This window comes from Protopterus annectens, chromosome 12.part0, assembly GCF_019279795.1.
Source record: "Protopterus annectens isolate FY-2018-M chromosome 12.part0, PAN1.0, whole genome shotgun sequence".
NCBI classification, from domain to species: domain Eukaryota; kingdom Metazoa; phylum Chordata; order Ceratodontiformes; family Protopteridae; genus Protopterus; species Protopterus annectens.
Window position 1 is genome coordinate 794,274,319 of NC_056746.1, and position 15,349 is coordinate 794,289,667.

Below are 15,349 nucleotides of genomic sequence, written 5' to 3' on the forward strand. Positions count from 1 at the left end.
TATCATCACTGTTCTGTTAATGCTGTCAAATGTTTGCTGCCCCTCCAAAAAACACATTGATCCATATCTATCAATTTTGGCAACACATTTGCCATTCTCTTAGCTATTATATACATAAACACTTTATAATCATGGTTTAAAATTGAAATGGGCCTATATGAAGCTTGGTCTGATGGGTCCTTAATGTCATGACAGCATTCTTCTAGGATGTTGGTGTTTCCCCTCTTCTTAAAGTAATATTAAACAAAACCTTCTAGACCTTTATCATGTTCTTCCCTCCTAGCTTCCAAACTTCCACAGGAATGCTATCTATTCCTGGAGACTTTCCTGTATGATTGATTCTACATCACTATTTGTATCTCATTTCACCATATCTTAGCTGTTAATTGCTGAGCCTCATCTACCCCTAACCTTGTTATACCTTCCATAAATGTAGCCATTTGTGCTTTTTCTTGATTTTCACATTCCTCTGCTTTATACAAATCTTCATAACATTTCTAAAATATCTCTAATACCTCCACAGGATCTCTGGTTATTTTTCTTGTTACAGGCTCCTTAAACAACCCTTTCTACTTTCTGCTGCCTCAGTCATTGTGCCAAGAGTCTTTGGAGTTATCATCAGAAAACATTTGTTTAACAGCAATCTTTCTGAACTCATGCATTTTATCCAGATACTCCCTTATTTTCTGTTTAGCACTATGCAATTGTGCCTCTTCTTATTCTGTGAGATTCCCCTTATTTGGCCTTAGTTTTACTTTTGTCAGCCCCTCTAAATAATACTTGTTACTTCTTAACCACAATGTTTTTTCTTTTATTTCTACCTTATTTTTAAACTCCACTTTCATTTTATCCCACCCACTAGCTACAACTTCTGAAGAAATTTATATTGTCCCTAATAACTCAAATAATTTCCATTACCCTTTCCTTAAATTCATCTCTTTTTATCTGGTAGGTAGGGAAGTGCCAGTGTCTCATTTGTACTTCATTATACTTCATTATTATCTTAGTTATTATTGGAGCATGACCTGAAATAGTTATCATATGCATGTCGAAGCTTTCAATTAGATGTACAAGCTTCTATGAAATATCATTTCTGTCTAATCTTGTCCAGTTATTGTACCTTGGGGAGTGATATGTAAATTCTTTCTCATTTCTTACTACTGGATTCACATCTTTCATACTAAATATTTTCATTTTATTATATTTCCTTCTAACTCCCTAGATACAGCCTCACAAGTGCAAATCAAGTTGAAGTTCACATGTATAAGTAATATTCCCTGCTAACAGTTGATTATTTCTCTCAAATGTTTTTCAAGTCCCATAATAGCAGTTTTAGGTGGAATATAAATGCATCACCTTATAATCCTCCTTTCTTGCCAGTAGCCCCTTACTACCACAGATCTACCATTACTATCTTTTTTCCTCTTCTGTCACTAAAGGATCTCCTCTAGCAATTAGTATAAGAACTCCCCTTTCCATTGTCCCTGATATTCTGATGAATATCCATTATCAAATTCACATGCTCAGTTTTCCAAATGTGTATTCTGCACCATTGCTGTTTGCACTTTGCATTTCTTAATATAATGTAATACTCTTACCTTTTTGTCTATAGGTGTGAGACCATTTATGTTCCATCATAACATAAATAGTGTAGCCATTATGATAAGAATTTATTATTCCCACCTATTATATATGACAGCTTTTTAAATGTCTGTTTCTAGCTTTTGTGTTACATGCACCCAATAATGTTTGACAGGTTTGAGTCTTCACATATGGTGAATGTAGGGTACATCTTGGCCAGTACTATGCAACGGTTTGAGAAGTCTGCAAAATTCCAGCATGTCCTATACGTCTAGCAGTGTTAGGCCACATCTACTTATTTTACTCAAATATTTTTAGTTAAATTCATTAAAATATTACAATAATAAAATAAATATTTTAGAACATAAATTTTGAATATGAAACATAATAACTACTTATAATATATTCATAGGCCTAAAATAGTGTATGACATATTTCTAATTAAGTAAAAACAATTGTTTATAAAGACATAAATTACCTTAGAATTAGAGTCCATTTGAAAAGTCTCAATGAAAGATGAAACTTTTATCTAAGGATTGTAAAACGAATAAAGCAGGCTGTGCTGAAAATAAATGTTTTTATTCTTAAAAGAACAGAATTAAGCGCTTTCGGCTGTGACAATACAGCCTTCATCAGAATTCATTTTCCAGAGAGTAACATCCTACTTTTATAAAAACTTTTGAACCAATCACAAGCCTGACATAATTAACTTCTTAATATATATTCCTTAAACTACTCATTCACTCTTAAAGTTGTATAAAACATTTAATCCACATCCTAATGCTATTATTAAAAACAATATGTTACAAACATGTTTAAAATTTTCTGTTGTGCAAGCTTTTACTGTTATGTTTATTAGTTTATATATTTTTTTTATTTGCCCTCTCCTGTAATACTGGGGCAATAGAATTACTATCATTTAAACCAGATCATGTGGAGGTTGTAGACAATGTTGTTATATACACAAAGAAAATTTTGTAGTCTTGGACAATAGAATGAAAAGTAGAATAGAATTTGTTAAAGGAAATTGGGCCGGATTCACAAAGGCTTGTATGGAGTCTAAGAGTAGAGTAAGACTCCATGCAGCCAACATGTCTGCCGAGCGATCCAGGAACAGCCGGCAGGGCGCAAGAGAGCTCCTAAAACGACTCTTGCACGGACAGGGTTAGTTTATGCAAATTACCTCATTTGCTGCTGAAAGCTATGCAAATGAGGTAAATTTGTGATCCAGGAAACACTAACCTGTCCGAGTAAGAGTAGTGTTAGTTACAGAAATGTACTCGGTTGGCAACTGAGTACCGTTCTGCAAATAACAAACTGGAGGCATGACAGCTCCAAATAAAGGATGCACCCAGTTGATGAATCATGCCAATGACCAAATATATGGCCACTGGCATTTTTATGTGTTGCAAAATAATAAAAAATATTTTTTTCCTCGATCTCCAATGTTTAAGCATAGCGCAGCACCGCGCAAACATGCGGCGCTCTAAAAACCAGAAAAACAAAAAATAAAAGCCACAAATAGGGATTTTATTCAAAATATTCATCTGTTATGCAAGTGAATGGCAGGCTGAAGACAACATGGCTACTGAGTAGAGGTTGCTAAGTGGGGAAGCTCAGTATGAGAGATGTAACCAAGCATTAGTAGGCAATCCTATGCAAATGAGGATAAGGATAGTGAATCCCAATTTTTCCTGCTATGTGAACCATGTCCTTAGAGTGTAAGAGTAGGATAAGGGGAGTAACAGAGTAGAAGATGGGTGACATCATGAGGGGGTATGTATCAAAAAGACTGTAAGCTTATTGGAGCAGAGTGGCATGTGTTTGCTGTGAGTTACTCAGGACTAAAAGAGGTGTGTCTACAGTTGTCTAAACTGAAATCCAGAAACCGAAGTTGTACACCGCGGCTATCACTAAAGTTTCTTGCAAAGCTGCCTACACTGTGTGTGTGCTTGTGAACCCCGTCTAAGCCTGTGTGCATGTGTGTGCACCCGTGTAAGCCTGTGTAAGGCCGTCTAAGCTTGTATACATGAATGTGCACCCGCCTAAGCCTGTGTAAGCTTGTGTAAGCCTGTGTGCACACATGTGTGCTCGTGTACACGTGTTTGCACTTCTTTGTGCGGCGCTGCCCCCTGTGGAAACAGAAAGGGAAAAGGAAGGAAAAGAAGTAGTAGGAAGTAAACCAAGGAGAACTAGCAGAGCTGGCAGGTGAAATCAATCAGAATCAGCCAATTACACAGGCAGTACACTAGCCCAGCCCAGCTCAGCACTTAAAACTCTGCAAACAACATCCCCCCATGTTTTTCTCAGAAACACTGCAACACTGCAGTATACAAAGAGAAGTGAAAACTTAAAAAGCTTAAACTGAGACATAAAAATGTTAGGGGCTGCCATTGCTGTTATAAGGCAACATGTGCAAGATGCTGAGGGTGGTGCCGTTGTGAATGCTGCTGAGCAACCCACAGTGAGGAGACGGAGAAGAGTGTACAGACTCAGGGTAACCTACCAGGGGCTACATGAGCTGGAGATAGTGGAGCGCTATAGAGTGGACAGAGACCTCCTGCAGCAAATTGTTGAGCTGTGCAGGCCACGCCTCACACACAGAACCAACAGAGGGGAACCCATCCCAGTGGAAACCAAGGTATGTGTTGGCCTAAGAATACTAGCAACAAGTACCTTCCAGAGACCAACTAGTGATATGATGAGGATTTCACAGGCATCAGCATCAAGGATACTGCACCAGTTCCTAAATGCTATGTCACCACATGTCGGTGATCATGTATATTTCCCCAATTCCTGTGAGGTATTGGCCAGCAATATGCGTCTCTTCCAGCAAATAGCGGAATACCCTGAGGTAGTGGGTGCAATTGACTGCACGCACATACACATCAAAGCACCAGCTGGTGAGCGGGGTAGGGCCTACATCAACCGCAAGGGCTTCCACTCCATCAACTGCCAGGTTGTGTGTGATGCCCAGGGCATAATACTGAATGTGTGTGCTGGCTGCCCTGGAAGCTACCACAATTCCCATATCTGGCATCTGTCGCAGCTGTACCAGACATTTGCCAATGGGGACATCCTTGATGGTCACCTAGTGGGGGATTCTAGATAGGCACTGGAGCCATGGCTGATGACACCCATCAGAAATGCACACACACCTGAACAAGAACTCCATAATGAGGCACACACACAAACATGAAATGTAATCGAGCTTGTGTTTGGGATGCTCAAGTCATGGTTCCATTGCCTGGGCACAACTGATGGAGCCTTACAGTACTCACCAACTACATGTACCCAAATTGTCATGGTATGTGCCATGCTACACAGTATGATCCTGCGAAAACAGCTGCAGCAGGAACAGCATGGGGCAGGGCCAAACAGCCCCCCACCATTGCCAAGGCCTGCACAGACACAGCGTGACTCGGAGGAGGAACAACCTGAGCCTGCCCCAGTAGGCAGAAGGAGGCATGCCCAGTATGCCTTGTCCTTGGCAAAGGGCAACGCATAGTACATACACTGGCTCAGTAGGAACCATGAAAATGATACCTCTCTCTGACTCACACATAAAATAAAAGGGATGCCTAACTTGACACTACCTGTTTCCAAACATGTATAGGCAGTGTAGTATGTGCATCCAAAATAGGCAGCCCTGCAGCACCACCTGAGGCATGATTGCCATGTTTTAAGCAATATAAAGCAGTGCTAAGCAGCTTTCACCAATATCTAGTATATGTAAACAAAATTGCTCGTGTAATGTTGGGCAAGGTCAGGACAAGTTGAGCAAAGTCAGTTAAACATGCTTATATCTGCTTTACTGTTCCTGAAGCAGTCTGGTCTGGCCAGCATGAAAATAAAAAGCAGTGACAGGCCTTGAACCCAGGATACTGTGCACTATAGTCACAGTACTGAACCACTAAGCCATGATAGCATTTGAGTGGCACAGACACAGCAGGACAATTGTACACTAATGCAAACACAAAGCAATGCTGTATCATGCCCCTAAAGAGTCAAATGGGTAACCTTCCCCACACGCCTATGCAGACAGAGAACATCAGGCCAGGCATTGTGAAGTGGGTTGTGTAGGCTATGAAGTCGCAAGCTAATATACGTGACATTGGACGCTAAGATCTGTAGTACATTAGTATGCCTCAAGCCAGTACGATAGGCAACAGTACAGACTGTAATGGTGTCCTGTACATAGCAGTGCAGGCACAACAAATGTGTATAAGTGTCAGGTGAAACCCACATCCTATGCACACCCACAGTAACAATCCTGTGTGCCCACGGGTAGAAATGTACAAAGAATAGCTGTCCCCCCTGTATGTAGAAATGTTGATAAGTCTATGCAAAGTGTCTCATGGAAGCCCTGCAGGCACAGCATGATCCCTGTTGATCTATGACACAAAAGTGAGCCCTGCTGTAAAAATACAACTTGATTTACTATTCACATATAGTATAAATGTGTATACTGTGCATGCTCACACACTCCAACAAATGTAGTGGATTTCATTCAGCATAACACTGAAAGGTCATACTGGGCATGCTCACACACTTAAAGAAACGAAGCAAATGTCAGGCAGGAAGATGCTGAAAGGTCATACCGGGCATGCTCACACACTTAGACTAAATATGGATGTGATAATAAGGGATCTATGGACAAATGTGTATAGTCATCTCTACTTCCAGAAACACATTCACAAAGTGGTCTGAAAATCCTGCTATGTGTTCACACAAACTGCCAAGGTCTGTGCATGTAGGTCAAAGGAGGCTGCCACTACTCAGCAGTCATCAGACCTGTCAGAGAGTACCACAACACGCTTGTGATGAATGTGACTAGGCACGTTCAGCAGCTTGAAACACCAATGAAGTACCTTAACAAGAGGATTACTGGCCTCAAATAGTTGCCCTATGCAACAAGACTGAAATGTAACCCAGTCTGTACTCTGTTGCATACTGTCTACTCAGGAGATCTCTGCCCAACAGACAGGTCCATGTCATGGTTACACTCAGATCTATTCTGAGTTACAGCTCAATGGCACTAAATGTACAGAGCCAACTGATATTGCCAACATCCTGGCAGATAGGATCAGTGTTAACTTTAACCCCCCTCTCACCCATGTCTATAATGGAAGACTGCAAAGTTGCTGTCATCACAGCTGCACAGGTAAAGAACACTCTCGAAAGCCAGTATCACAGCAGCCATGGGACTAGATAACTTCCCAGGCTGTGTAGTATCTACTTCCCTGAAGTAAGCATTAACATGGAAGGCCTGTGGCTACTGAAGTTTCCAGAGGACTGCAAACTAGGAGCCATCATTGTAAACACTAAAGATGTGGACATCCTACAAAAGGGCCTCACTGAGACAGATGGCTGTTGTCCAAGCCATGGGCTGTAGCTCAATGTCAAAAGGTGTATTATCATCACCTTTGTTAAAAGCACTGTAGCCAAGAACTACAACATAGGTGGTAGTATACTTCACACTGTAAGTGTGACAAGGGACCCTGGGTCACAGGTGGACAGTGGATACAACTGTGATAAGCACAGTCCCACAGTAGTCAGGAAACCCTCTTATGTGGCACACCTCATCACAAAATGTGTCTCATGTAGAATAGAAGAAGACATTGTTCCCCTCTACTCACTACCCACTAGAACTTGGACATAAAAGAGTACAACGCCACTGTTGTTATGTACCTCACAAGACAACTACAACAACTAGAAAGCCAGCAGCAATACCTCACAAAGAGCATTAGTGGCCTGAAATACATGCCATACACAGACCATCGCAAAATGCTCTATCCGTACTCCCTTGCATATCACCTACTCAGAGGTGTTCACTGCCTAACATACAAATCTATGTCAAACATAGAGCTGTTGGATATGATACACGTAAAACACTCACAATCACTCTGACCTTTGGACCCAAGACCACGAGTGAAATACAAAAGGAAGGGGTGTAGCCATTTACCTTATGGATATCCACACCTTCAGGTTAATGGCACAGCATGAGGCACTGGAGACCATGCAAGTGCAACTAACATTGGGCAAAGCTGCCCATCAGATTGTAGCCTGCTACAGATCATGTACCTTGTCTCAGGAACCTTACTCAGTATTCTGTAGAACAATGGCAAATATAAAGGTCTTATCAAACACCATTATATGAGGAAATTACAACTACCCAAACATTGAGTGGGTGAATTACTCATATACAATGTCCTTTGCCCAATGTGTCCTAGAGTTAAGAAACTCTAACACCCTGGAACAGCTGGTCAGCATGCCCACTAGAGGTGACAACATACATGACATGATCATCACCAACATGGGGTACCAGTGTTTCACAACAGATATAAACCCCCCGCTGGTAATATCAGATCATTAAGTAATCACGCTGGACATCCACATCCCGCCCCCACACCCAGTCAATGAAACCACTGTGAAGACATTTGCAAAAGCAAACTGCACACTTCCCAAGACCAAAGTGGAACGTTCCGAAGACCCCTTGCTATAGGATAATGGTATTCAATCTGAAGAATCATTTACAAGTGCATCCTATGAGCATCTACAGGGATGCATGGAATGAGACATTACAAATAAAACCAAGATGCACTCCTCCAAAAATAGGACAACAAGCAGGTGTTTGTAGTCCATAAATAAGCTAAACAAGAGAAGGAGGAAACAAACACATGATAGATCCAACTTCAGTAAAGGAAAGGCATCACTGATCATTATCAGGAAGAAACAATGATTGCTCATAAAATAATCCAAGGATGTTTTCTAAAGGCAAATAGCCAACGAATATAAGAATAACAACCACAAAGCCTTCGGTAGCTATACCAGACATGTAGGTGTCAACTTCCAAATATGCTGTCAGCTACTGAAAAAAGGAATGACATACACCAAACCAACTTTCATTGCCCACACCCAGGGGGACATGTTCAGTGTAAACCCCCCTATCACCCCCCAAAAGGGCCTGTGTCCATCACAGAAGGATGCAGAGGCCCAGACGTCATGGACATGCAGGTAAAGACAGCCTTCACCAAAGCTAAGAACATAGCATCAATGTGACTGTATGTTGTCCCAGGCTGCATCTTACACTAGGCCCATAAGGAACTACACCCTCACCTACATTCACTGTCCAGACTCAAGTGTACCACAGGCTATGTACCCAAAGAATGGCATACAGTAACAGTCATCCAGCTCCACAAAGGGTGTGCCAAAACAGAACCTGGAAACATTGCCCAATATGTCTACTCAGCCGGGTCTACAGAGTTATTGAGCAAATTGTCATGGAACCCATACACTGAGACATTGGAGATCTCCAGACACTGGACTCTACACAACTTTGCCTTGTTAAAGGCAGAGCCTGGCTCCTAAACCTAGCTGACTTATTTAAAACAGTTACCATGAACATAGATGGAGGTGAAAGTAGTCCACACAGCCCACCTGGACCTCACTAAGGGCTTACCACACCATTCCCCACTCTGTCATCATGGACAAGTGTACCAGCTTGAATATTAACAGCTATGTCACAGGATGGGTGGCCAATTGGCTCACAGATCAAACACACATGTTCATAGTTGTGGGTGCCATGTCCAACCCTAGGCCAGTCACAAATGGCATCACACAGGTCTTGGTCCTGGGACCTCACCTGTTCAGTAGATACTGCTCAGAGGTACAGGCAAGCATGGCAGGTGTATGGCTGAACAGGTTTTCAGATGAATGGAAACTGTGGTCCATAATTGACTGTATAGCTGACACAGACATCCTCCAGAAGTGTCTTACAGAGATAGATACCTAGTGTCAAAACAATGCCCTCAAGCTGAATGGCAAAGAATGCATAGTCATCCCCTTTGGGTAATACAAAGTGCACACAAATTACCACATAGGTGGTAATCCAGCATGTACGGAGAAAATCATAATGGCCCTGGGGACACAGGTAGATAGTAAACTCACCTTTGATGATCACATGGCCAAAGTGTTTAGACATTCCTTCAATGTAGGCCATCTAATGTCACCTAATGTAACCTACTTTGTATAGTCTGATGATGTCGCCATCTTACAAATATACCTGTGGAAAGGATAACTCCCAGTAATGTGTATAGCGTGTCATGTTAATGCGTACTCATGAAGTAGTAAGGTAGGGGTTTGAATCCTGCACTAGACAACTGTGTGTGTGCTTGTGTGTGGTCTCCTTGGGAAGGAGCAACCTTTTAGGAGAGTAGAGAAACACCTCAAAAGTGGTAAACTAACCTTTGTCAAGTCTGATGATGTCACCATCCTACAAATATACCTATGGAAAAAAGATCTCCCAGTAATATGTATAGTGTGTCGTGTTAATGCGTACTTCTCTAGTATCATGAAGTAGTTAGGTAGGGGTTTGAATCCTGCACTGGACAACTGTGTGTGTGTTTTTTCCTTGGGAAGGAGCAACCTTTTAGGAGAGTAGTGAAACACCTCAAAAGTGGTAAACTAACATTAGTCAAGTCTGATGATGTCACCATCCTACAAATATACCTGTGGAAAAGAGAACTCCCAGTAATATGTATATTGCGTCGTGTTAATGCATACTCCTCTAGTATTAAGAAGTAATTAGGTAGGGGTTTGAATCCTGCACTTGGTGAGTGTGTATGTTGTATGTGTTTGACACTATTGGTCAATGTGTTGTGGGTTTTGCTTTTACTACTGTATGACATATCAGTATGCACTGCACATGTGAGCTAGCTGTGTGGCAAATACATATACGTACATGTTACTTCAATGATTGCATATGTGGGAACCCTGCTTTCTCCAAGAACACAGCTGTCATCTTTGCCAGACTGTGCTGCTGCTTCCCAGACCTTAGGTCACATCTGTATGCTTGTGACAAGCCCAGCCACTGCAGTGATCTCTGGCCTAGTTCATCTGTGTCACACAAAGTCATTACGGTTCCTATTGGAATATGTGTGTGAGGGTCTATGGCCGAGGTATATGTCAGACCTGTTCAAACGCAGCAAAGTCTGTCAATGATGACTATTCATAACAGGTGTTGAACAACCTTTGTGGATATGCATGCAGACCCCTTATTGCTTATGTGATCCACCGAGGGATCTCAAAATACCTTTGGAAATGTGTTTAACAAAGAACAGATGACATAACACTTGGTTGCATGTACACATCGGTACCTGTTCATCATGTTGTTGGCTACTACTTATGTGGTACTGTGGGGTTAATATGTTCCATAAAGGTGGATGACTATGCTTAGTTTGGCTTATAGCTTTCCAGCATGGGTTTGACAACAGGCATCTGTCTGTATGATACCCTTGTGCAGGATGTGTGTGTCATCTGGAGAATGCATTACAGGCCACAGTATGCATTACCAGACATGGCTGGACATATCCCTACTGTGATTGCTTGTACCTAAGAGAGCTATATGCCAAACAGGAGTGGTGTCAGTAATGGGTGCAGGTGAATACCAGTGGTTACTGGCATAGTATAGTACCTGAAGGATCCAAATGTTGCTGTGTGTCCTACATCTGTGTGTCGGTTGTCAAGACATCATCTAACGATGGTTATGGTCAGGCTGTGGAAGTGATGTATACTACCAAAATGCAAAACAATGACAGACAGTAACAGTATCACCCACAGCACAGTGTCAAACCATGTCATACACACATGTGTAGTCAGGTTCCGAAATGTGTGTAGTACAATGCATACTGGCCACCAACAGAAACTATGGAGTGTTACTGTGTAATACAGAGCATGTCACGCTGGCCATGTGTCCACTATGCACGTACATGCAGACAGCACACCTCCACCATGTTCACAACTGTACACCTGCAAATCTGTGCTACACACATCCCACACATACTGTCTACTCTCTAACACATGCTGTCAATACTGCACACATCAGCCAAGTGGCACATGGCCGGACAATACAAATTGGAACCAACACTGGTGTAAACAACACTACAATGACAATCATAGCATTAATGCATCATGCCTGCTCAGCTACACCTTCAAACATATCATTACACTGTACTGCTGACAACATGCTTACATTGCTATACTGCTATAAGGACACCCTGTGCATCAGCACCATGGTAGCCTGTTCCTGCATCGATGTTACAGATGACAGGAGGTGGCACAGGTTTCATCATATGCACAGGGTGTGTTGTTGGTTTGCCAGAGGCCTACAGTGAGCCATCCAATCGACATGTATGTGTGTCTGTGTGTGTGTGTGTGTGTGTGTGTGTGTGTGTGTGTGTGTGTGTGTGTGTGTGTGTGTGTGTGTGTGTGTGTGTGTGTGTGTGTGTGAGGGGCAAGAATACTGGAATGGGCCAATGTTGATGTAATGTGTGTGGGTATTTGTTAGCCCTAGGTGTCTGGAGTATGTGTGTGTGTCTGCATGCACACAGTTCCACCATGTGGCTAGCATATACGGGTAATTGTGGGACAGCCACAGACTGTACCTGTGAGGCTTCACAGATCACCATCTCTGGCCATGGATACGGTTCCTGTGCCTGGCAGGGGTGCTACTGACACTATCAGGTACTAAGCCAGACTGGGTACTATCCCCAGAGGTGGATGGATGTACACTGGACACAGGTCCCTGCTGGGACTGTCCAGAGCCATGTTCACATGGTCTTCTAGGATGTTCTATGGACAGCCCACACCCAACATTGCTGGGGCTGGTACTGGCACTATGGGAGCAGCTGTGGCTTGAGGGATGTCCACAGCGACTGCCAGCTGCTGATGTTGCTGGCATACATCCACGTCGATGACGCAACCATCCCGCACTGTCCTGATACATGGACATGACATTGCGGAGGATATCAAATGTCTCTCCCCAACGTCTATCAGTGACCTCGGTGTAATGACAGATGGCACCTGCTAGGTCATGGATACTGTCAATGACAGTGGTGTTATGTGCCCTCTGTGACCTTAGTCCCTGTCTGGTGTACCGTTCCATATGTGCCTGTGCCTCCATGACAGCCTGGAACATGAGTGATGTTGTCAGACCTGTTGCATATCTGCCAGTGGCATGATGAGTAACAGTGCTCCTACAAGAACCCCTGGACATCTGCCTATGTGGTACCCTTCCAGACATCTGGGTATGGCTGCTGTGTTGGGATGCATGTGCCATGGATACCACACTGTCCTGACCAATGCCAACTGTATGCTGTCCCTCAGCTATGGGCATTGGTGATGGATGTATTGGCAGTATGACTGTATGCATGGATGGGGTGGACAGCTGTGTACTGTCGATTGGTGGCCCAACGACAGACCCTGGCAAACATGCCTGTGCCTCAACACACCTATCATCAATGTCACTGTTTTGCTTAGTGACACCAGTTTCCCTGCTGCAGTGAACCAGCCCAAGGTCAGCACCTGGGAGAGGAAGACAGGAAATACACTTTACGACCTGTACATGATGTCGGCACACATGCACACATGCACACATGAACACATGAACACATGCACACATGCACACATGAACACATGCACACATGCACACATGAACACATGCACACATGCACACAAATGCACTCATCACTAAAACACACACACACACACACACACACACACACACACACACACACACACCACCACCACCAGCAATCCAGAACATACTCAATAGTGGGTGAGGGTGGGGTGCAGTATCACAAGGCAAACAGTTATATCACACGTGTCAGCATGCAGGACGTGTGTTTCCCAACAGCATGCAATGCGGGTGTTGACAGCCCTTGCCAATAGCACTATACATGTCTTTGATGCATGTGTGTTGTTGTTCAGTGATTGGCCACACCCTGGAATGCACTGTGTACATGGACTTGACAGTGCTGTGCAAGTATTATAAGCTCTGCAATGTTCTGTGCACCATCCCTCACAGGTATACATACATGGCAGGATGTGTATCTGTGTGTCACATAGATATCCATTTCTGATTAGAGCGTCTGTGTCTTCAGCAGATAATTGTGGACACAGGATTAGCACATGCATGTTATGTATACACACAGGATGAGTGGTGTATGTCTACCTGATGGAATACCATTGCTCAACATGGCCATTGTACAGTGGTTATGGTGAGTGTAGGACATATTGTGGACATGCCAGTACCATACATGACATGGCATGCTACAACACAACTGCAACATTAAACATTACACAGTCACAGTGTGTGTGTCATGTGACCTATACACCCAATAGCATTACAAGACATATATGTGTCACTTTGTACAAATGGTGATTGCTATGCATATTGTGTATAGGTGCCTATGTTTGCACACACACAACACTGAGGTGCATAGCAGGTAATGCTATGTGTAGTACTGTGGTCACTCTAACTGGATGGGGTGTACTACCATGAGCCATCATCATGCAGCATCATGTGGTCACAGGCTACTAATGTGTGCCAGACCGGCACATACCATGCTGTACCGGAACTGCAGTACCATGGCTACATTCACCATTTCACAGCCAGTTGTTACATGGGTTTGTAAGGTGCACAATAGGGGGCATTGCCTACCATGAATGTGTAATGTGTCGAAGAGTGTCGCGCAGCCACATGTGTGGCATCTACCCCTCAGGTATATTATGTGTGCTGTATGGATGAAGTGTGGGATACTGTAGTGTGACCTTACAGTGGGCATCTCAATACACCATGTGTAGCATGTTAACGTGTACTGAGTATGACAGTGTTGTGTATGTTATGTGCATGTGTATCGATTTTGCCTATCCAATGTCCACATCAGTGTTGCCACAATTGTGTGGAATGCTCTGTGTATTGTATGTGTTTTAGGAAGCTACCCACGTTACTGGGATGTGCATAGTCTCACAGCAAACATGCACAGCATGCATTATGCGTATGTGTGTTACTTGTACATGGCCTACACCTCACCTATGACATGCACATTTAATTAGCAGTATTAAACGTAGAGCATGCTCACCAGAGTGGGTCGGCTGCCTTGCTGTCACACCAGAGGGACCTACAAGGATATGAGACACTTTGTCAGTGGCAACAACTGTGGCATTGCTACTGTGGGTTTGCAATCATACAGTAGTACAACTGTTGACAGTCACAGGCCTACAGATTGTATTCCTAATTATTACCATTGCACAACACTAGGCACCACATCGTCTAACTACACAGTACACATCTCACATAAGCATGCTCTAACAATTTAGGTAACAGTAGTCTACAGCTATGCCATGTTACCTGCACACTCCATGTCAGCTTGCTGGGTGACTCCGGCCTCCATGATGACACATGTTAGTTGTTGGCCAGGAGCCACCTGGCTCAGGAGCAGCTCCTCCACTCTGGTGAGGGGGGGATGGATGGCTATCCCCCCACCTGTGGCAAGCTGCTGTCTGTAGATATCAGACGCACGCTGCCGGACATGTCTAATTAAATCACTGCAGTGATGGCGTACCTGCCCATATGTCCGGTTATGCATGCCTATGTCATTTACCTGATGTTCAAGCTTTTGCCACAGCGCAGTCCACTCATGCTGGTCCTGGCTGGTTCTTGAGAACAGCAAGGCATACTGCTGCACCAGGCTGGATGTTATGACCTCTTCCTCCGCTGTGCTATATGTGGGATTACAATGGTGGGACATAGCCCTGGAAGACAATGAAACAATATGTGTGAGCAAGTCATGAGGCACACATATATTTCTAATGTACATATATCAATTAACTGCCATATATACCAACCTATTGGCTGTCAGAAGATACACACTTTCAATACCACATGTCAGTACTCAACCCACAACTACCTGACACACTCTATATA